Here is a 22,998-nt window from a genome sequence, read left to right as displayed (position 1 = left end):
AGTAGTAGTATCTTCAGCCTAGCACTAAAAACCCTCCACAATGTGGCTCATACCTACCTGTTTGGATTATTCCACAATACTCTCCATTAATTCTCCATTCTACTTTTGGATCATTGTGAATGATAGAGCATTCTCACATTGAAAAGCAGTGGGAATTTTGGCAATTTATGGAATTATAGATTGAGAGTTGGAAGGAACCTTTGTAGTTCTTCTGGTATAATCCCCCAAATTTAATAAGAATCTTAACCAGATAGATGAAGCAACTAGCTTGTCCAAGTTCAAATAGGAAGTGAATGTCAGAATTAGAGTTCAAACTTAGGTCTTCTGATCCAAATGCAAATTTTCCACTGTAAAGCAATATTTCTCATCTTCCCAGTAGAAAAAGTCTATTATGTCAATCACACATCATATTTTCAAATATTTAGAGCTTTTTATCATTCTTTCCTCTAAGGTTTTTTTGCTCTGATCTAAACTTCCATGTTTTCGTCATTCAAAACTTACATGGCATAATTGTGAGGGCTTTGACTATTCTACCTACCCACTTCTGCAAATGTTTTAAGCTCCTCAATACCATTCCTAAAGTGTTGCCAAACCAAGCACAATATTTTTCATCCATTTCGATCCAAGCAGATGACATTGGGATGAATACCTCTTTGATTCAGTACAAGATTGAATTCTTTGTCTCGTCCTTCTTTGTAGCTACCATATTGAAATATTGACTCATTTTTAGCTTGCAGTCCAATAAAACCTGATTCAAAAAAAATGAACATTTCCAATCTTACATATGTAAAAGTGATTTTTTAAAGAATTCATCTGCTTAGCAGTTTTCCTGATTACATTTCAATGTATTTGATTCAGTATAGTGTTCTGGTCTGTCAAGAAATTTGTGTACCTTGATTTTTTGCACACTGTACCTCAATTTTCACAATGCCTTGAACATAACATTCACAATAAAATTTGTTGTTTTTGTTGTTGAACTGGACATGAAAATTTGCTAAGCATGCCATCTATGACTTTGGGTCAGAATTGTTTTTCTTGACATTAGGGATAAGAAATAAAAACAATGTAGGGAGGCTGCAGAGACAATTTCTAAGCAAGCATGGACTGCTTGAGAAGTATGATCTTCAAACAAAAGCCAAATGTTCACTTGTAAATTTTATTTTTAGATGCAGGTTGAAACTGTTGCCTCTGATGTCCCTTTCAAGTGTGAAACTGTGATTTTATAAATTTTTAAAATTAATTTATTAATAACATTAGTGTATGGAAGTTCACAGGATTAATGCTATATCATATGTACTAGAATACAATTGATATCCATGTCTGAAATGATGGTAGCTTTCAATCCAGGCTCACACTTTATCATCAAGTTATATCATCATCACAAATGTATGTGGATTGACATTTAAGTTATATACAGCTTAACACTCAGGATAAACAGTGTTAGGGAGACTTCAGCTTCTGGGAGCCAATATGGCTGAGTGAAAAGGTAGTCACTCTCACTCTCCCCTATCCACCTCTAAAAACCCAGAAAATATCACCCCAGAAAAACAACCCTGGAACACCTGAACTAGAAGAAAGACAGGGAGAAGCAGTGCAGCAGTGCAGCAGCCCAGCAAGTGGGTCTCCCAGTGCCTCAGCAAAAGTAAGGGAGGCAGAACTACAAGGGGCCCCAGGCAGACAAGTACCCTGTGGCATTCATCTGAAAGGAGGTGAAGAAAACAACCTAAAGACTTCCTAAAGCCCCAGCCTTGCTGATTCCAACCCAACACCAGGTAAGCTGTCTGTGCCCTGAAGTCTCCAATTGTGAAGAAATCCTGAAGCCCAGGTGGTACAGCAGGCAAACACCAACACCTGGACCTCAGAGTGCCTCATTGAGGGCAGGGGGAACCAGTGGAAACCAGCTTAGAAAACCACCAAGAGCCTCGGCACTCCACTGCAAAGGAATCTCCCAGTGCATTAGAAGAAATGAGGGAGACAACACTGCAGCGGGCCCAGGCAGAAAAACACCCTGCAGCACCCATCTAAAAGAAGGTGAAGAAAGCTAAAGGAAAGGAAAAGGAGTCAACCTTGAATTTCCTGAAAGTTCTAGCCTTGCTGATTCTAGCCCAACAGGAGGTAACCTGCCAGAAACCTACAGCCTCCAATTCCGAGCATAAGAGGCCCCAGCAGGCAAAGCCAGTGACCAAGACCTAGGCTCCCAACACGAGAAGCTTGGGACAGCACCCTCTGTTCCCCAGCACGAGAGCTCTTTAAAGGCCATGGAATAAAGAAACACCATGAGTAAAAAGAAACATACTAAAGATTCATATTATGAGAAGAGTGAAGATCAAGACAGAAATTCTGAAGAAGACAACATTGTCAACAAACCACATCTGCAACAACAAAAGGGAATATGAACTGGTCTGAAGCCCAAAAAGCCTTCTTAGAAAAGCTCAAGAAGGATTTTGATAGTCACATGAGAGAGGTAAAAGAGACCTTCAAAAATACAATTGGCTAATTGAAAAACAAAATATATTGAAGAAAACGAGTCACTAAAAACCACAATTGGCCAGTTGAAGAAGGAAGTACAAAAACTAACAGAAGAGTACGCTGAATAAAACAAGTACCTAAAAAACACAATTGGCTGATTGAAGAAGGAAGTACAAATAGTAACAGAAGAAAACAATCTGTTAAAAACTAGAATTGGACAAATGGAAACTAATGTCTCTATGAGAGAGCAAGAATCAGTCAAACAGAAAGAAAAAGTTAAAAAATAGATGAAAATGCAAAATACCTCATCAGTAAAACAACCGACCTGGAAAACTGACTCAGGAGAGACAATTTAAAAATTATTGGACTACCTGAAAATCGTGATGAAAAAAGAGCCTGGACAGTATCTTTCAGGAAATCATAAAGGAAAACTGCCCAGAAGTCCTAGAACCAGAAGGGAAAATAACCATAGAAAGAATCCACCAATCACCACCTGAAAGAGATCCCAAATTGACAATGCCAAGAAATATAATAGCAAAATTCCAAAATTACCAGATGAAAGAGAAGGTGCTGCAAGCAGCCAGAAAGAAACAATTTAAATATCATGGAACCAAGTCAGGATTACACAGGACCTTGCAGCTTCTACATTAAAAGACCACAGGGCATGGAACATGATATTCTGTAAGGCAAAGGAGCTTGGAATGCAGCCAAGGATCAATTAATTACCCAGCAAAAATGAGCATCATTTTTCAAGGGAGGAGGTGATTATTCAACGAAATAGGAGACTTCCAAACTTTCCTGATAAAAACACCAGAGCTCAGTGAAAAATTTGATCTTCAAGTACAGGACTCAAGAAGGACTTAAAAAGGTAAATGGGACAGAAGGATACAATATGTTGTTAATAAGGGGGGGATGCTGTTTAAACCCTACAAGGGAATATGAACTTGCAACCTTGAGAACTGTATTGTTATTACACCTTGTTAAAGGAGTATACATAAAGAGGGTGGATATTAGTTGACTTTGATGTAATGATAAAAAAAAATCTAATCAAGTGGGTTAAATGGATCCAAATAAGTGGATCAATCTGATCTTAGAAAATGTACTGAGAAAGGAGGAGAGACAAGGGTAAATTACATTACAGGAAAAGACACAAAATCCTATTACAGCAGAGGGAAAGAAGGGGGGGAATTGTTTGAACCTTACTCTCATCAGATTTGGCTCAAGAAGGGCATAATATAATCAGTTAGGTATAGAAATCTAACTTGCCCTATAGGCAGTAGGAGGGAAAAGGGGAAAGAAAAGGGAGGGGGGAAAGAAGGGAGGGAAGCAGCAGTAAGACTAAAGGGGAAGAAAAGGGAAAGGGATAATAAAAGGGAAGGGACTGAAGGAGGCGTGGTCAAAAGCAAAACACTAGTGAAGGGGAAAAGGAAAAAGGAGAAAGAAAAGCATAAATAGGGGGAAAAGGATGGAGAAAAAGACACAGATAGTAATCATAACTGTGAATGTGAATGGGATGAACTCTCCCATAAAACGGAAATGGATTGCAGAATGGATTAAAAACCATAATCCTACAATATGTTGTTTACAGGAAACACATTTGAAAAAGAGTGACACATACAGGGTAAAGGTAAAAGGCTGGAGCAGAATATATTATGCATCAGCTGAAGTGAAAAAAGCAGGGGTAGCAATCCTGATCTCAGACAAAGCAAAAGCAAAAATAGATCTAATCAAAAGAGATAAGGAAGGAAACTACATCCTGCTAAAAGGCACATAGACAATGAAGTAATATCATTACTAATATATGCACCAAATGGTATAGCATCCAAATTCTTACAGGAGAAGTTCAGGGAGTTACAGGAAGAAATAGACAGCAAAACTATACTAGTGGGGGACCTGAACCTCCCCTCTTGGCACTAGATAAGTCCACAAAATAAACAAGAAAGAAGTTAAGGAGGTGAATAGAACATTAGAAAAGTTAGGTATGATAGACCTCTGGAGAAAACTGAATGGGGATAGAAAGGAATATACTTTTTTCTCAGCAGTACATGGCACATACACAAAAATTGACCATGTACTAGGGCATAAAAACCTCACAATCCAATGCAGAAAGGCAGAAATATTAAATGCATCCTTTTCAGATGATGAAAAATAAATTATATGTAAAAAGGGCCATGGAAAGATAGACTAAAAAATAATTGGAAACTAAATAATCTAATTAAAAAATGATTGGGTCAAACAACAAATCATAGAAACAATCAATAATTTCATTCAAGAGAATGACAATAATGAGACAACATACAAAACCTATGGGATGCAGCGAAAGCAGTTCTTAGGGGAAGTTTTATATCTCTAAATGCTTACATAAATAAAATAGAAAAAGAGGAGATTAATGAATTGGGCATACAACTAAAAACTAGAAAAAGAACAAATTAAAAATCCTCAACTAAACACTTAGAAATATTGAAAACCAAAGGAAAAATTAAAAAAATTGAAATTAAGAAAACTATTGAACTAATAAATAAAACTAAGAGCTGGTTTTATGAAAAAAATAAAATAGATTTTGGTTAATTTAATTAAAAAAAAAAAGAAAGACAAAATTAAATAGTATCAAGAATGAAAAGGGGAAGCTACCACCAAGGAAGAGGAAATTAAAACAATAATTAGGAATTATTTTGCCCAACTATATGCCAACAAATTTGACAATCTTAGTGAAATGGATACATATTTACAATATAAATTGCCCAGATTAACCAAAGAGGAAGTAAAACTTAAATAACCCATCTCAGAAAAAAAATTGAACAAGCCATTGATGAACTCCTAGGAAAAAATCTCCAGGGCCAGATGGATTTACATGCGAATTCTATCAAACATTTAAAGAACAATTAATTCCAATATATAGACTATTTGGGAAAATAGGTGAAGAAGGAGTCTTACCAAATTCTTTTTATGATACAAATATGGTGTTGATACCTAAACCAGGAAGAGTCAAAAAGAGAAAGAAAATTATAGACCAATTTCTCTAATGAATATAGATGCAAAATTTTAAACAAAATATAGCAAGTAGATTGCAGCAACTTATCCCAAGAATAATACACTGTGATCAGGTAGGATTTATACCAGGAATGCAAGGTTGGTTCAATATTAGGAAAACTATCAGAATAATTGAGCATGTCAATAACAAAACCAGCAGAAACCACATGATCATCTCAATAGATGCAGAAAAAGCTTTTGATAAAATACAACTCCCATTCCTATTAAAAACACTAGAAAGCATAGGTATAAATGGAGTCTTCCTTAAAATAATAAATAGCATATATCTAAAACCTTCAGCAAGCATTATATGTAATGGGGACAGGCTAGAAGCATTTCCAATAAGATCGGGGTGAAACAAGGATGTCCATTATCACCACTGTTATTCAATATTGTACTGGAAACCTTAGCTTTAGCAATAAGAGAAGAAAAAGAAATTGAAGGCATTAGAATAGGCAAAGAAGAAACAAAGCTATCACTCTTTGCAGATGACATGATGATATACTTAGAGAATCCTAGAGAATCAAGTAAAAAACTTTGAAATAATAAACAACTTTAGCAAAGTTGCAGGCTATAAAATAAACCCACATAAATCATCAGCATTTCTATATATTACAACAAAGCCAACAGCAAGAGATAGAAAGAGAAATCCCATTTAAACTTACTGTAGACATTATAAAATATTTAGGAGTCTACTCCGAAAAAACCAGGAACTCTATGAACACAATTACAAAACACTTTTCACACAAATAAAATCAGATCTAAATAATTGGAAAAACATCAGTTGCTCATGGGTAGCCAGCTAATATAATAAAAATGACAATCCTACCTAAGCTAATTTACTTATTCAGTGCCAAACCAATCAAACTACCAAAAATTATTTTATAGAGTTAGAAAAAATAATAACAAGATTCATTTGAAGAAGCAAAAGGTCCAGAATATCAAAGGAACTAATGAAAAGAAATGCAGGGGAAGGTGGCCTAGCAATTCCGATCTGAAATTGTATTATAAAGCAGCAATCATCAAAACTGCTTGGTATTGGCTAAGAAATAGGGAGGCTGATCAGTGGAATAAGTTAAATATGCAAGACACAGTAGTCAATGACTATAGTAATCTACTATTTGATAAACCCAAACCCCAGCTTCTGGGATAAGAACCCACTCTTTGGAAAAAACTTCTGGGAAAACTGGAAAAGAGTATGGCAGAAGCTAGGCATAGACCCAAATATCACACCATATACCAAAATAAAGTCAAAATGAGTTCAGGACTTAGATATAAAGGCTGATACCATAAGTAAACTGGGAGAACAAGGAATAGTTTACCAATCAGATATATGGAGAAGAGAAGAATTCATGACCAAACAGGAGACAGAGAACATTATGAAAAGCAAAATGGATAATTTTGATTACATTAAATTGAAAAGTTTTTGCACAAACATAACCAGTGCAACTAAGATTAGAAGGAAGGTAGAAGATTGGGAAAGAATTTTTACAACCAGTCTCTCTGACAAAGGCCTCATTTCTAAAATATATAGACAATTAAGACAAATTTATAAGAACACAAACCATTCCCCAATTGATAAATGGTCAAAGGATATGAACAGAAAGTTCTCAGATGAAGAAACTGAAGCCATCTATAGTCATATGAAAAAATGCTCTAAATCGTTATTGATTAGAGAAATGCAAATCAAAACAACTCTGAGGTATTGCATCACACCTATCAGATTGGCCAACAAGACAAAACAGGAAAATGATAAATGTTGGAGAGGATGTGGGAAAATTGGAAAGCTAACACATTGTTGCTGGAGTTGTGAAATGATCCAACCACTTTGGAGAACAATTTGGAACTGTGCCCAAAGGGCTACAAAAATGTTCATACCCTTTCATCCAGCAATAGCACTTCTAGGGCTATATCCCAAAGAGATCAAACAAATGGGAAAAGGACCCACATGTGCAAGAATATTCATAGCAGCTCTTTTTGTTGTGGCAAAGAATTGGAAATTGAGAGGATGCCCATCAATTGGGGAATGGTTGAGCAAGTTGTGGTATATGAATGTAATGGAATACTATTGTGCTATAAGAAATGATGAACAGGCTGACTTCAGAAAAACCTGGAAAGATTTGTATGGTCTGATGCTGAGTGAAATGAGCAGAACCAAGAGGACTTTGTACACAATAACAGCCACATTATGCAAAGACTAAGAATGTTAAACTGCACCCTTCTCAGCATTACAAGGATCTAAGACATCTCCAGAGGCCTTGGGATGGAAAATGCTGTCCACATCCAAAGAAAGAACTATGGAAGTTGAAACTCTATCACTTATTTCTGCCTTCTGTTGAGTTTTGTTTCATCTTTCTGATGGTTCCTCTTATTGGTTTTAATTTTTAGTTATAACTTCACTAATGTGAAAATATGTTTAATGGGTATGTAAATGTAAAGCCTATGTCAGATTGTGGGCAGACTTGGGGAGGGTGCAGGGGAGGAAAAGGGAGATAAAATTTTCAACTCAAAAGCATATGGAAAAAATTAAAAATAAAAATAAAAAAATTAAAGTGTTAGGTCCCATGTGTATAATTCTTCTCCCTTCATTAATTCTAAAGTGAATGGTAATGAAGTTATTTGACCTATATGCATTTTTTCTTTGTTTACTGACTATATTGAGAAGAGGGACAACACATTCTCAGGGTCAGTCACACCTGTATCACTTTGTCTATAATTTTTTTTTTTATTTTTCTGACAGTCTGTGATCTCTTGTTCTGGTATAGTTTTGACTGATGAGTCTAAATATATGTAGTGGATATTATGCAGTGTTAACCCACCTCTACTGTTAAATATTTTTGATTTTTAAACATAATTGATGAATGCTTGATTAATTAAATACATCTAGAATGGGAAATTGAGCCTTCCAAACTGTACATGTTTTTAGCAGTGAACTGTGGTTACACTTGAAGGGTTGAAATCACAATTTTTCTTTTCATTTACCCATAACCTTCTGAACATGAATCTTTATGAGGGAGACATCTGACGTTTATGAATTTGGTCATGACATTGAACATCTTGAAATCAATATCTTCATCTGTAAAATGAGAGGGTTATATCTGACACCCTCTAGGATCACCTGGATTTGAATTCTGGCATAGTCACTTATAACCTGTGAGACCTTGTGTATGTCAGTTAATCTCTCTGGGTCTCAGTTTCCTATTCTATAAAGTGAGTTTGTTGAATGAGATGATCTTCCAGATATAAAATCAGAGTTCTAGGATTCCAGGGTCCTGTGAATAGCTGTGAGTACCAGAAATACTTCTGATGTGTGAGTCAGATTTGGTATTGGATCTTAGGTCTTCCCCTTCCTAGGTGTGGGATTATTAATACGTCTCTTACCCTCTTTAAGTCTGAGATCCCTCATCTATTAATTTTGAATAATGACATTATATTGCTGGCCTCATTTCGTGGTTATATGCAGAGCCTGCTAACTAGACTTAGGCTACCATCCTAAATGCCTTCCCATTGGCTTCTCAGACTCTTATGACCCCCAAAATTAACCCATACCTGGAAGTTAATCTTTGATAGGCAAGTGTTGGCCTCTTGTGCCAAATTAAGCATCTATGCCAATTGGAGACCACTTCTAACCATGGTCCTTATCTCCTTCATCTAACGTTTTCTATCTATCTTTTCTACCTCCTTTCCTTTCTTTTATTTCCTTGATCCTCTAATAGGATGGAAGCCCTTTGAGGGCACAAACTGTATTGCTTCAATATATTAGTATCTGAAAAGCATAGGATATCAGCATTTTAAAAAAATATCTGTCTATAGTTCTTAAGATATTAGATTTATAGCTACTAAAATCTTCTTACTGCATAAGAAAACTGAGGTCCAGAAACTTTAAGTGATTTTCCTGGTATCACATAATTAACAAGTGTCTAAAGCAAAAACAAAGCTGGGATTCACTAACCTTATATCCCACAATCCACCTAGATTTCCACAATGCCTTGGGGGTATTCTGAAAATCATCAATTAGTATAGGGCTATCTAAATGCATGTTATGAAGATGACTAGGGGGTGTAGCGTTTCCACAATTTTTTTTCCCCTCAAGAGGTGACTTTGAATAGTTTCACATATTCTACAATCTTATAATGATTATATTCTTTGGTGAGAAATTAAATTGAAAGAAAACAATTCCCCTCTCTAATGAGAATGTCAGTTATCAGATAATGTGTGTCATATAATATTCACAGGCACACATATAGACACATGAAAACACAAACCTTTATATACAAAATATTTTATTCAAAATAAACCGATGAGTTGGGGGATATACACACATATACCACATATGTATATGTGTGTGTATGTTTGTGTATGTGTGTATGCACCATCATCATCCTTTCACAGACACACTGTAATTAAAGTTTAAATTGTGTAATGTCTGCTTTCACTAAATTGCTATGCAATAGGTAAGCTATACTTAGACTCAGGTCCTATAATTTTATCCTCATCAGTAATTCCTCACCACCAAATGCGGTACCAGATTCTAGAGGAACAGAAAATTTCATCACCCAGGCCAGATCTCATCAGGTTCACTGCTATTCATTCTGGAAACTTCTGGAAAGGATGTGAAAGTGAAGGTTCCATGATTTTACCTTAGAATCTAGGACACTGAGAGGTCTTGCCCCTGCCTTCAGGCAAGATCATACTTAAACCCTTCCAGGTATCCAGGGGGAATTGAATTACAGTCTTAAAGTTCCAATCGGTGTGAAGATGGGGAAAATCAGTATCCAATAAGAGTGAGAATAAAGAATAGAGAAATAGAGAAAGGATATGAGCAGATGTTGGAACATAGAAATTTGTGGGCCAAGTCCACTCATTTTCCAATGAATGGATGCACATCTACAGACACTCTGCTTTCTTTATCTCCCCCCAAAAAAAACAAATTATCACTTCATTTTAGTATGTTTTTTAAATTTTTTTTAATGTGGTAATTATGTGAAGAGCTTATTATTCCCCTAAGATAGAAGCTTTTGCCTCCTTATTGAATCAGACTGTAATTGGCCATGAAATTAATTGCCATCAGTGGAGCAAAGATGGACAAATGGAAAAGGAAGTCCAAAAGCTCACTGAAGACAATACTTCCTTAAAAATTAGAATGGAGCAATTGGAAGCTAGTGACTTTAAGAGAAATCAAAACACTAGAAAACAAACCTAGAAGAATGGAAAAATCAAATCAATGTGAACTATGTCATTGGAAAAACAACTGACCTGGAAAATAGATCCAGGAGAGAGAATTTTAAAATTATTGGGCTATGTGAAATCCATGATTAAAAAAGGAGCCTAGACATCATCTTTCTGGAAATTATCAAAGAAAGCTGCCTTATATTTTAGAACCAGAGGGCAAAATAGAAATTGAAAGAATCCACAGATCACCTCCTGAAAGAGATCCCCAAAGGAAAACTCCCAGGAATATTGTAGCTAAATTCCAGAGTTCTCAGGTCAAGGAGAAAATATTGCAAGCAGCCAGAAAGAAACAATTCAAGTATTGTGGAAACAGAATCAAGATAACTGAAGATTTAGCAGCTTCTACATTAAGGGACCAGAGGACTTGAAGTAAGATGTTCCCGAGGTCAAGGGAACTATGATTACAACCAAGAATCACCTACCCAGCAAAACTGAGTGTAATTCTTCAGGGGAAAAATGGATATTCAGTGAAATAGAGGACTGTAAAGCATTCTTGATGAAAAGAACAGAGCTGAATAGAAAAGCTGTCTTTCAAATACAAGGCTCAAGTGAAACATGAAGAGGTAAACAGGAAGGAGAAATCATAAGAAACTTCTTAAGGTTGAACTGTTTACATTCTCCATGATGATATTTGTAACTAATGAGTCCTTTGTGTAGTTAGAGGGAAAAATATATACGTATTGATAGATAGATAGATAGATAGATAGATAGATAGATAGATAGACAGACAGACAGACAGAGGACACAGGGTGAGTTGAAGATGAAGGGGTGATATCTGATAATAAAATTAAGGAGTAAGAGAAGATTATATTGGGAGAAGGATAAAAGGAGAGTTAGAATGTGATACATTATCTCACAAAACAGACAAGAAAAAGGCTTTTACAGTGAAGAAGAAATTGGGGAAAGTGAGACAAAATGAGTGAATCTTCTCATCAGATTTGGCTTAAGGAGGGAATAATATACACACTCAATTTGGTGTGGAAATCTATCTTACCCTAAAAGAAAAAAAGGGGAGAGGGGACAAGAGAGCAGGAGGATAACAGAGTGGAGAGCAGATTAGGGGGAAGTTAATGAGAAAAAAAACCAAACACTTGTAAGAAGGAACAAGCTTAAAAGAGACAATACAATGAATGGGAGGCAGGATTATATTAAGGCACATATAATTAGTTTTTCACAACATTACTACTATGGAAGTGTTTTGCATGACTACACATGTATATCCTGTATGGAGTTGCTTGCCTTCTCAATGAAAGTGGGTGAAGATGGAGGAAGGGAGAAAATTTGGAACTCAAAGTTCTCAAAAGAAAAGTTAAAAAAATATTGTTTTCCCATGCAACCAGGAAATAAGATATGCAGGGCATGGGGTATAGAAAATCTATCAGAAATCTATCCTGCCCTACAGGAAAATTGAAGGAAAAGGGGATAAGAGAAGGGGGAGTAGAGATAGAAAGTAGGGCAGATTAGGAGAAGGGTTATTCAGAATGCAAGCCATCTTGGGGTGGGGGGAGGGATGAGATGGGGAGGAAAGTTTGAACTCAAAATCTTCTGGAAGTGAATGTTGAAAAATAAAAATAAATTAATTTTTAAAGTCACTATCAGGTCACTTGATCATTAGAAGAAAAATGGAATTCTCATGCCACTTTCTCAGATGATAAGGCAGTAATAACCTAGGAAAATGAAGAATAATAAATAAAAATAAAAAAAAAATCTTAGAATAACATTTTCATGTATGCCCATGCAAGGGAAGTAACCTTCCCTAAGTCCAGGGATATGGAGGAATATAATTTGGAGAGAGGTGTTTTTGAAAGGATAATGAGGAAGAGGATGCCAATGAAGGGGAGCAGTATATTGATGAAGAGGAAGATATTGAGTATTAGTAGATGTTCATGAGGATGATTAGGAGGATGAGGACATAAAAATGATGATATGGATAAGGATGATGATGGTGATGATGAAGAAGAAAATGAGGATGAGAAGTACAAATGCCTAATTTTGTTTTTCAAAAGGTATTTTGAGTACCTGAACAACCTTTGAAAAGAAATAATAAAATCATAATTGTATAATCCCCAGAACAATTTTCTGGGTGAGGATACATAACCCATAGAGAACAAGAGTTACTGAGAAATGTCCATTATATTACACTTTTTTTTTTTTTGGTGAGATAATTGACATTAAGTCATTTGCCCAGTGGCAAACAATTAGTAAGTGTCAAGTGTCTGGTCTGAGGCCAAATCAGAGTCAGGTCCTCCCAACTTTATCCAGCACTGTCCTATCTACTCAGTGCTTTATACACTATGCCACCTAGCTACACTGCAATATCCATTACATGAAATTGAGACCCTGTGCCCTAGTCTGAACATTCTCCACCTTATCAGTGTCCTTAATCTTAATCTAAAGAAGATATGTTTTTTATATTACTGTGAAATGTTTTTGCAATTGGTTCATATAGTTCCTGTGTGTATCTTGGCAGGTATATTCTCAATTTTTTTACACTGTCTTCAGTTATTTTAAATGGAATTCCCACTCATCTTCCCTTTGAATTTTGCTTAGAATATGTAAAAATGCTGAAGATTCATGTGGCTGAACTTTATATCCTGCAATTTTCCTAAAATTGTTAATTGTATCAGTTAATTTTTACTTGATTCTCTAGGACTCTCTAAGTAATTAACCATGTATTTGAAAAAAGGTGATAATTTTGTCAATTTGTTACCTATAATTATTCCTTCAATTTATTTTTCTTATCTTATTTCTAGAGCTACCATTTGTAGTATGATGTTGAATAATAATTGTGATAATTGAAATCCTTGCTTCATCCCTTATCTTATTGGACAGAATTCTAATTTATCATCAATACAGTTAATGCTTCTTCTTAATTTTAGGCAGATGCTATTTATCATTTCAAGGACAGCTCAAGTTATTCTTATACTTTTGCTTCCTATGCTTTCTAGTATTTTTTTTTAATGAAAATGTGTATTGTATTTTGTCAAAAGTTTTTATGTATCTATTGATATAATCATACCATTTTTGAAACTATGAAGAAAATATGTTCAATTATGGATATAATTTTCCTAATATTGAACCAGCTCTACATTCCTGGCATAAATCCAACTAGTAAGAATGTATGTCATATATTGATGGAATCTTCTTGCTAGTAATTTATTTTAAAATTTTGCATCAATATTCATTAGGGAAATTGGTGCATACTTTTGGTGCTCTGGTTTGCTCTCTCTGATTTAAGTATCACCGTATTTGTGTCAAAGAAGGAATTTTGTAGGAATCTGTCTTTACTTATTCTCCCAACAAATTTGTGCAATACTGAAATTATTTTCTTAAATGTTTGCTAGAATTTGCTTGTAAAATCATTTGCTTCTTTTTTTTTTTTCTTCCTGTTTAGACAGCTCGTTCGTGGCATGTTCATTTTCTTTTCCTAATATAAGATTGTTCAAGTATTCAATAGTCTCCTCTATTAATATGGACAGTTAGCATTTCTTTAAAATTCATGCATTTCATTTAGATTGTCAGTTCTACTGCCATATAGTTTGTGAAAGTAGCTACTAATAATTGCTTTAATTTCATCTTCCTTGGTGTTACACTCTTTTAATTTTGAGTCTGGTAATTTGATTTTCACCTCTCCAATAAAAAAAAAATCAAATTAGTTAATGGTTTGTCTTTTTGTCTTTTTTTTCTCATAAACTCAGATCCTAGTTTATTTATTGGTTGAAAATATTTTTTAACTTTTTTTCCATTAAATTCTCTTTTGATTATTAGGATATTTGAGGGTTTTATTAGGAATTTCTTTTTTTTTTTTTTTTTTGTTGCAAGATCTGTGTTTTAATCTATTCTTTCTCTTTTTTAAATTTGATGTAAATGTTTAGAGGTACAAATTTTCCGTATGTATTGCTTTCACTAAATCCCAGAAAAGCTACTTCATTGTTGTTGCTATCTTCAATGAAATTATTCATTGTTTCTATGATTTGTTCTTTGACAAACTGATTCTTCAGGGTAGATTTAGTGTCTAATTAATTTCAAATTTATGCTTTGAAGATCCTTTATTGAATGCAATTTTCATAGTGTTATGATCTCCAAAGAGTGAATGCATTATTTCTACTTTTCCACATTTGTTGATATGTTTTATACTCCAATACTTGGCCAAGTTTTGAGAAGATGCTGTGTTCAATTGAGAAATGCATATTCTTTTCTATTCCCATTCAATATTCCTCAAAGAGCTATCACACAAAACTTTTCTAAAATTCTATTCATCTCTTAAGTTAGTTCTTTTTTGGTTAAATTTGAATCTGAGAGGGTTAAATTGATGTCCCCTATTAGTATAATTTCATTAATTTTTTAATGTAATATAATTAATTTGATTTTTCCTTCAAAAATTTGTATGCTGTAATTTGTTGCATACGCAGTTAGCTTTGATAGTACTTCATTTCCTATGTTACTTTTTAGCAAACTGTAGTTTCCCTGATTATCTCTTCTAATTAGGTATATATTTTTTTGCTTTGGCTTTGTTTAAGATCAGAATTGTTATCTCTATTTTTCTTTTTTCTTTTACTTCAGCTGAAACAAAGTAGATTCTGTTCCAGCTCCTTATTGTTCCATGGGTGTCTTTCTGTTTCAAGTGTGTCTTTTGTAAACAACATATTGTTTTTCAATTACAGCTTCTAATCCATTCCACCATCTTCTGTTTTATGAGTGAGTTCCTGCCAATCACATTCACAGTTGTGATTGCTGACTGTGTATTTCTCTCCATCATAGACTTTTCTATTTATCCTTCTCATTTTTTATCATGTTCTTTTCTCAAAAGTCCATTTTGCTTGTTATCACTCCTTCCCTCAATCTACCCTTCAACTTATCACCCCTTTTCTCTTAGCCTCACTTCCTTCCTCCTTGCCTGTTGGATAAGATGAATTTCTATACCCTATTGTATGTATGTGTGTTTTATTCCCTCTTTTAACCAGTTCACATGAGAGTAAGAATCAAGCATTGCCTGATGCCTCCATATTTCCCTTTTATTGTACAAATTCTTCCTTTTATACCTCTTTTATGTGACATAGTTTTCCACATTCTTCTCCCTTATCCCAGTTCATGCCTTTTTCTCTCATTCCATTTTTCTTTAATGGTCATGCCAACATAATTGACTCATAGCCATGTCCTCTGTTTAAGTAAACTCTTTCTAACTTCACTAGTGTTATAAAGTTCTTAGGTATTACATATATCATTTTCCCATTGGAAATTTAAATGATTTAACATTATTAATGTCTTTTTGATTCTCCTTAATGTTTATCTTTTTATGCTTTTTTTGGAGACCTATTTAAATGTCACAGTTTCTATTTACCTCAGATATTTATCCTCAAATGCATAAAAGTCTTCTATTTCATCAAATATTCATCCCCCCCCCGTAGGAATATGCCAATTTTGTTTGTTAGGAAATTCTTGCTTGTAATTCCAGTTCCTTTGCCTTCCAAAATATCTTCCTTTATATTGGTAGCTTCTAAATATTATGTCACCCTGACTTTGGCTCCATGGTATTTACTTACTTTTATTTTTATTCTGTGAGTGTACATTATTTTTTCCCCTTCACATACAATCTCTGGAATTTGGCTAAAATATTCCAATGGTTTTCATTTTGGTATCTCTTTCAAGAGGAGATTGCTGTGTTCTTTCGATTTCTACTTTGCCCTCTGGTTCTAAGTTGAAATTTTCACTCTATTTATTTTATTTTATTTTTTTGATTTTATATCTAGCCTCTCTTTTGTGTCATGTACTTAGGGTGGTCTAATAACAATTAAGTTACCTCTCCCCAATCTTTTTCAGGTCATATATTTTTCTGGTGGGATATTTTACATTCTGTTTGTTTTTTTGTTTTTCAGTCTTTTCACTTCATTTATTAAGTTTGTTTTTGTTATCTCATCATTAGCCTCCACATGATCAATACTAATTTTTAAGATTCTTTTCTTGGGGGTGAGGCAGCTAGGATTAAGTGATTTGCCCAGGGTCACAGTTAGTAAGAGTCAAGTGTCTGAGGCTGGACTTGAACTCAGATCCTCCTGACTCCAGGGCCAGAGCTCTATCTACTTCTCCATCTAGCTACGCCTGTTATTTTCTTCTGTGAGATTTTGTACCTCCTTTACTATTTGACCGATTATTATTTTTAAGGAGTTATTTTATTTAATATTTTTTGTGTTTCATTTACCGAACTGTTAATTTTCTTTTTATACTTTTATTCTATACCTCTCATTTCCTTTCCAAAATTTTCTTCTGCTGCTTTTATTTGGTTTTTAAAACATGTTTTTATTCTTTTATAAATATTTTTCTTTAGCTTGTCTATTAATTTTTGTTGGGGTTTGTACAATCTACATTATTGAGGCCTTTCTTATAATATGTTTTCAAGTCATTGTCTTCTGAGTTTCTGTCTTGAGCTTCCTTGTCAATGTAGAAGCTCCTTATGGTTAGATTTCTCCTCCCACTACTTATTTTTCCAGCCTGTTTCTTGACTTTGAATTTTTCATGTTGCCCTAGGCTGGACTAATGACTCAATCTGACATTTTGTTGGGTTTTCTGTTCAGAATTTGATTTGACACATTCTATGGTAATTTTGTAGAAGAGATTTGGAGGCAGTTTAGCAGCTCTGAACCTTCACTCCACCATCATGACTCTACCCTCCTTAACTACTGCATCAATGTCCTTTTGGATTCTGACTCCATTATATTTGATGTCTTCTAACATCAAGGGGTATTGCTGGGTTAAGCTTCTGTGGTTTGATATGGGGTGGGAGGGTAGGTTTTTGGTATTTCTGAGTTGGTGTGATCAGGGAAATGTCTGGTCAGTACCCTCCTGCTATATACTCTGATCCTTACCTGGGAAGAGCCCCTATTTCTTTGTGGGCTATGAGTGTGAATGCTTCTCTCCACACTGAAATTGCAACCTGGAATTATATAATAGGCTATGGAGTTTCTAAGTGTCAATAGATCTTTTGTCCCATGATAGTACAGGAATTCCCCTGGAATCTCTTTCTGATTAGGCAATCAATAATCTTAAAACCTCATTTCCTTGGATACATCTGATACCCCTGCTGCTGTTGCTGTAGCTGCCATCTCTAATGCCAACAGCCAGTGTGCTATGCTCCCAGCAGTCTATCTTACCTGACAGGGAAGTAAGATGGTAAATCAAGTAAGAGGGTGGAGTGGGGATTGACAGAAGGGAGGGAAAATCAGACGAGGTGGTAGGCAGAAGCAAAACACTGTTAGTGAAAGGAGAGAGAGGATAGAGGCAAGGAAAAAAAATGGAGGGAAAGAAACAGTTAGTAACCATAACTGTAAATGTGAATAGGATTAACTCTCCAGTAAAATGGAAGGGGAATAACAGAGTGTGGGGGGAATCAGAATCTTACAATATGTTGTTTATGAGAAACAAAGTTAAATCAGAGAGAAACACACAGAGTAAAAGTAAAGGGCTGAAGAAGAATTTATCGTGATTCAGCTGAATTTAAAAAAAATGCTAGCAATTGTAATCTCAGACAAAACAAAAGCAGAAATGGAACTATTTAAAAGATCAAAGGAAGGAAAGTACATTCTAGTAAAAGTTACAATAGGCAATGAAGTAATATAAATACTAAGCATATGCACCAAATCATATAGCTTCCAAATTCTTAGCATCCAAGTTAAATGAGGTGAAGGAAGAAATAGAAAACAAAACTATACTAGTAGGGATCTCAAGCACCCACTCTCAGAATTAGATAAATCTAACTACAAAATAAACAAGAAAGAAGTTAAGAAGATGAATAGAATTTTAGGAAAGAACTCTGGAGAAAACTGGATGGTGATAGAAAGGAATATACTATTTTTCTCAGTGGTACATGGTATCTACACACAAATTAACAATCTATTAGGGCATAAAAATTATGCAATCCAATGCAGAAAGTCAGAAATAATAAATTTGTCCATTTCAGATCATGTTACAATAATATCATATGTAATAAAGTATCCTGAAAAGATAGATTAAAATAAATTGGAAACAGAATAATCTATTTCTAAAGAATGAGTGGATTAATTATAGTAATCAATACTTTCATGGTAATCAATAATTTCATCCAACAATAGTAAGACAACATGCCAAAACTTACAAGATGCAGCCAAAGGAGGTCTTAGAGGAAATTTTATATTTCTTGATGCTTACATGAATACAATAAAGAAAGAGGAAATCAATGAATTGGGCATATGAATAAAAAAAAAACCTAGAAGAAGAAGAAATTGAACATCTCCAATTAAATACCAAATTGGAAATTCTGAAAATCAAATGAGAGTGAATAAAATCGAAATTAAGAAAACTATTAACTAATAAATAAAACTGAGAGCTGGTTTTATGAAAAGAAAACATAATAAAATATATAAACTTTTTGTTAATTCAATTTAAAAAGAAAGAAAACAAAATTATCAATATCAAAAATGAAATGTATGAATTCACCACCAATGAAGAGGAAATTAAAACAATAATTAGAAGCTACTTTGCAAATTGCATCCCAATAAATCTGACAATCCAAGTGAAATGGATGAATATTTAGAAAAAAATATAAATTGTCCATGTTAACTGAAAAGGAAAATAATATTTAAATAACCCCATTTCAGAAAAAAGAAATTGAACAAGCCATCAATGAACTCCCTAAGAAAAATCTCCAGCGCCAGATGGATTTATAAGTGAATTCTAGCAAATGTTTAAAGAACAATTAGCTCTAACAGTATATAAACTGTTTGGGAAAACAGATGAACGAGTACTCCCAAATTCTTTTTTGATACAAATATGGTACTGATACTTAAACCGAAAAGAGCCAAAAAAAGAGGAAAAAATACAGACCAATTGCCCTAATGAATAAAGATGTGAAAATATTAAATAACATATTAGCAAAGAGATTACAGCAAAGTTATCTTGAGGATACTACACTATGACCAATAAGATTTCTACCAGGAATACAGGGATGGTTCAATATTAGGAAAACTATCAGTATAATTGACCATATCAACAAAAAAACTAATAAAAATCACATGATTATCTCAATAAATGCAAAAAAAAAGCATTTAACAAAATACAACACTCATTCCTATTAAAAAAAAACCAACACACTGCAGAGCATTGAAATAAATGGAGTCTTCCTTAAAATAATAGGTAGCATCTATCTAAAACCATCGGTAAGCATTATATGTAATGGGGATAACCTAGAAGTATTTCCAATAAGATTGGGGGTAAAACAAAGATGTTCATTTTCACAAGTGTTATTCAATATTTTACCAGAAGTGTTAGCTATAGCAATAAGAGAAGAAAATAAATTCAAGGACTTAGGATATTATGAAAAAACAAAGCTATTACTCTTTGCAGATGATATGATGGTATACTTAGAGAATCCTAGAAAAACAACTAAAAATACTTGAAATATTTAACAACCTTAGTCAAGTTTCAAGATGTAAAATAAACTCACATAAATCATCATCATTTCTATATATTACTAACAAAACCCAGTAGCAAGACATAAAAAGAGAGATTACATTTAAAATAACTATGGACAATATAAAATGTTTGGGAGTCTACCTGCCAAGACAAACCCAGGAAATATATGAACACAATTACAAAACGTTTTTCAGATCTAAATAATTGTAAAAAAAAATCATTTGCTCGTGGGTAGGCTGAGCTAATAGGATAAAAATGACAATTTTACCTAAAATAATTTAACTATTCTGTGCAATACCAAACTACCCCCAAAAAAAATCTTAAAAAGGTAGAAAAAATAATAAAAGTAAAATTCATGTGCAAGAACAAAACTTCAAGAATCTGGCTTTTTAGCTCACTCTTCACTTTCCAATTTCAGCTCTGCTTGATTTCAGCTCCATGCTGAGAACAAGGTGTATGCCTTTCTATTTCTATTCAGTTTTCTGCAAAGTTCTGTCCTATCTCTCTTTTCTAATATTCTATTTACCTCCTTAGTTTCTTTCTTCCTCATTTTTTGGTTGGATTTATCGAGTTTTGAGAGGGTACGGTTGAGGTCCCACACTAGCATAGTTTTGATGTATATTTCTTCCTGTAATCACTTAACTTCTCCTTCAAGAATGTGGATACTATACCACTTGATCTATACATGTTTAGTTTTGATATTGCTTCATTGTGTACAGTACCTTTTTGCAAGATGCAGTTTCTTTTCTTATCTTTTTATATTAGACCTATTTTTACACTTAATTATCTTTGCATGTAATTAAAAAAATACAATTTGCAACATTCATTTTTATAAAATTTTGGTTTCAAATTTTTTTTCTCCCTCCTTCCCTTTCCATCTTCCTCAATACAATGTGCAATCAACATATTTCCACTTTAATCATGTTGTGAAAGAAGAATCAGAACAAAAAGGAAAAAAAACACAAGAAAGAAAAAAAAGAAATAGCATGCTTTGATCTGCATTTTGACTCCATAGTTCTTTCTGTGGATGTAGACAGAGTTTTCCACCATGAGTGCCTTGGAGTTGTCTTAAATCATTGCATTGCTGAGAAGAACTTAGTCTATCATAGTTAATCATTAACAGCATTGCTGTTATTGTGTACAATGTTCTTCTGTTTCTGCTCACCCCAAGAAAGTGTGCATTCTGAATATCCCTTCCCCTAATCTACCCTCCCTTCTATCCTCCTCCTTCTCTTATCCTCTTCCCCTTCTTTTTTTCCTGTAGGGAAGCATAGATTTCTATACCCCATTGCCTCTATATCTTACTTCCTAATTGTAAATGTAAAATGTAAAAACAATTTTTAACATTCGTGTTTAAAACATTGGGATTTCTAAGTTTTCTCCCTTCTTCCTTCCCCACCCATCCTCATTGAGAAGGCATGCAACTCAATACAGGTTATACATGTGTAATCATGCAAAACACTTCTATACTACTCATGCAGTGAAAAACTAACTATATTTCCCTTCATCCTATCACACACTCATTTATTGTATTCTCTCCTTTGACCTTGTCACTCCTCAGAAATGTTTGCTTCTGATTATTCCCAAATCCTAATTTCCCCTCTCTTCTATCATTCCATCTCTCTTATCCCTTTCCTCTCTGCTTTCTTGTAGGGTAAGATAGATTTCCATACTCAATTGAGTGTGTATGTTATTCCTTCCTTAAGCCAAATCTGATGAGAATAAGATTCACTCATTCCTTCTCACCTTCCCCCACTTCCTCTCCACTGTAAAAGCCTTTTCTTCTCTGTTTTATGTGAGATAATTTATCCTTTTCTACCTCTCCTTTTCTCCCTCTCCCAGTACAATCCTCTTTCATCCCTTAATTTTATTCTCCAGATATCAGCCCTTTATCTTCAAATCACCCTATGCCCTCTACCTCTCTCTGTCTCTGTCTCTCTGTCTCTGTCACTCTCTCTGTCTCTGTCGCTCTCTTCTCTCTCTCTCTCTCTCTCTCTCTCTCTCTCTCTCTCTCTCTCTCTCTCTCTCTCTCTCTCTCTCTCTCTCTGTCTATCTCTATATCTATCTATCTATCTATCAATGTAAATGTGTATTTTTTCTCCAACTACCCTAATACTGACAAAGGTCTCATGACTTACAAATATCATCTTTCCACGAAGGAATGTAAACAGTTCAACCTTAATAAGTCCATCATGATTTCTCTTTCCTGTTTACCTCTTTATGTTTCACTTGACTCTTGTATTTGAAAGTCAAATTTTCTATTCAGCTCCTGTGTTTTCATCAAGATTTCTTGAAAGTCCTCTATTTCACTGAATTTTTGTTTTTCCCCCTGAAGCATTGTACTCAATTTTACTGGGTAGGTGATTCTTGGCTTTAGGCCTATCTCCTATCTCCTTTGACCTCCAGAATATTATACTCCAAACCTTCTGGTTCCTTAATGTAGAAGCTGCTAAATCTTGTGTTTTCCTGATTGTCTTTTCACAAAATTTGAATTGTTTCTTTCTGGTTGCTTGAAATATTTTCTCCTTGATGTGGTAACTCTGGAATTTGGCTACAATATTACTAGGAGTTTTCCTTTCGGGATTTCTTTCAAGAGGTTGTTGGGGGATTCTTTCAATTTCTATTTTACTCTCTGTTTCTAGAATATCAGGGCAGTTTTCTTTGATAATTTCTTGAAAGTGTTGTGTAGGCTTTTCTTTTCATAATAACTTTAAGATAATCCAATATTTTAAAATTTTCACTCCTGATCTATTTTCCAGGTCAGTTGTGTTTTTCCAGTGAGATATTTCAAATTGTCTTCTATTTTTCATTCTTTTGATTATT

The sequence above is a fragment of the Phascolarctos cinereus genome, unplaced genomic scaffold, assembly GCF_003287225.1.
Source record: "Phascolarctos cinereus isolate Bilbo 61053 unplaced genomic scaffold, phaCin_HiC Scaffold_2;HRSCAF=192, whole genome shotgun sequence".
NCBI lineage: Eukaryota > Metazoa > Chordata > Mammalia > Diprotodontia > Phascolarctidae > Phascolarctos > Phascolarctos cinereus.
The sequence above is the reverse complement of the archived record's forward strand: the minus strand, read 5'-3'. Positions refer to the sequence as shown.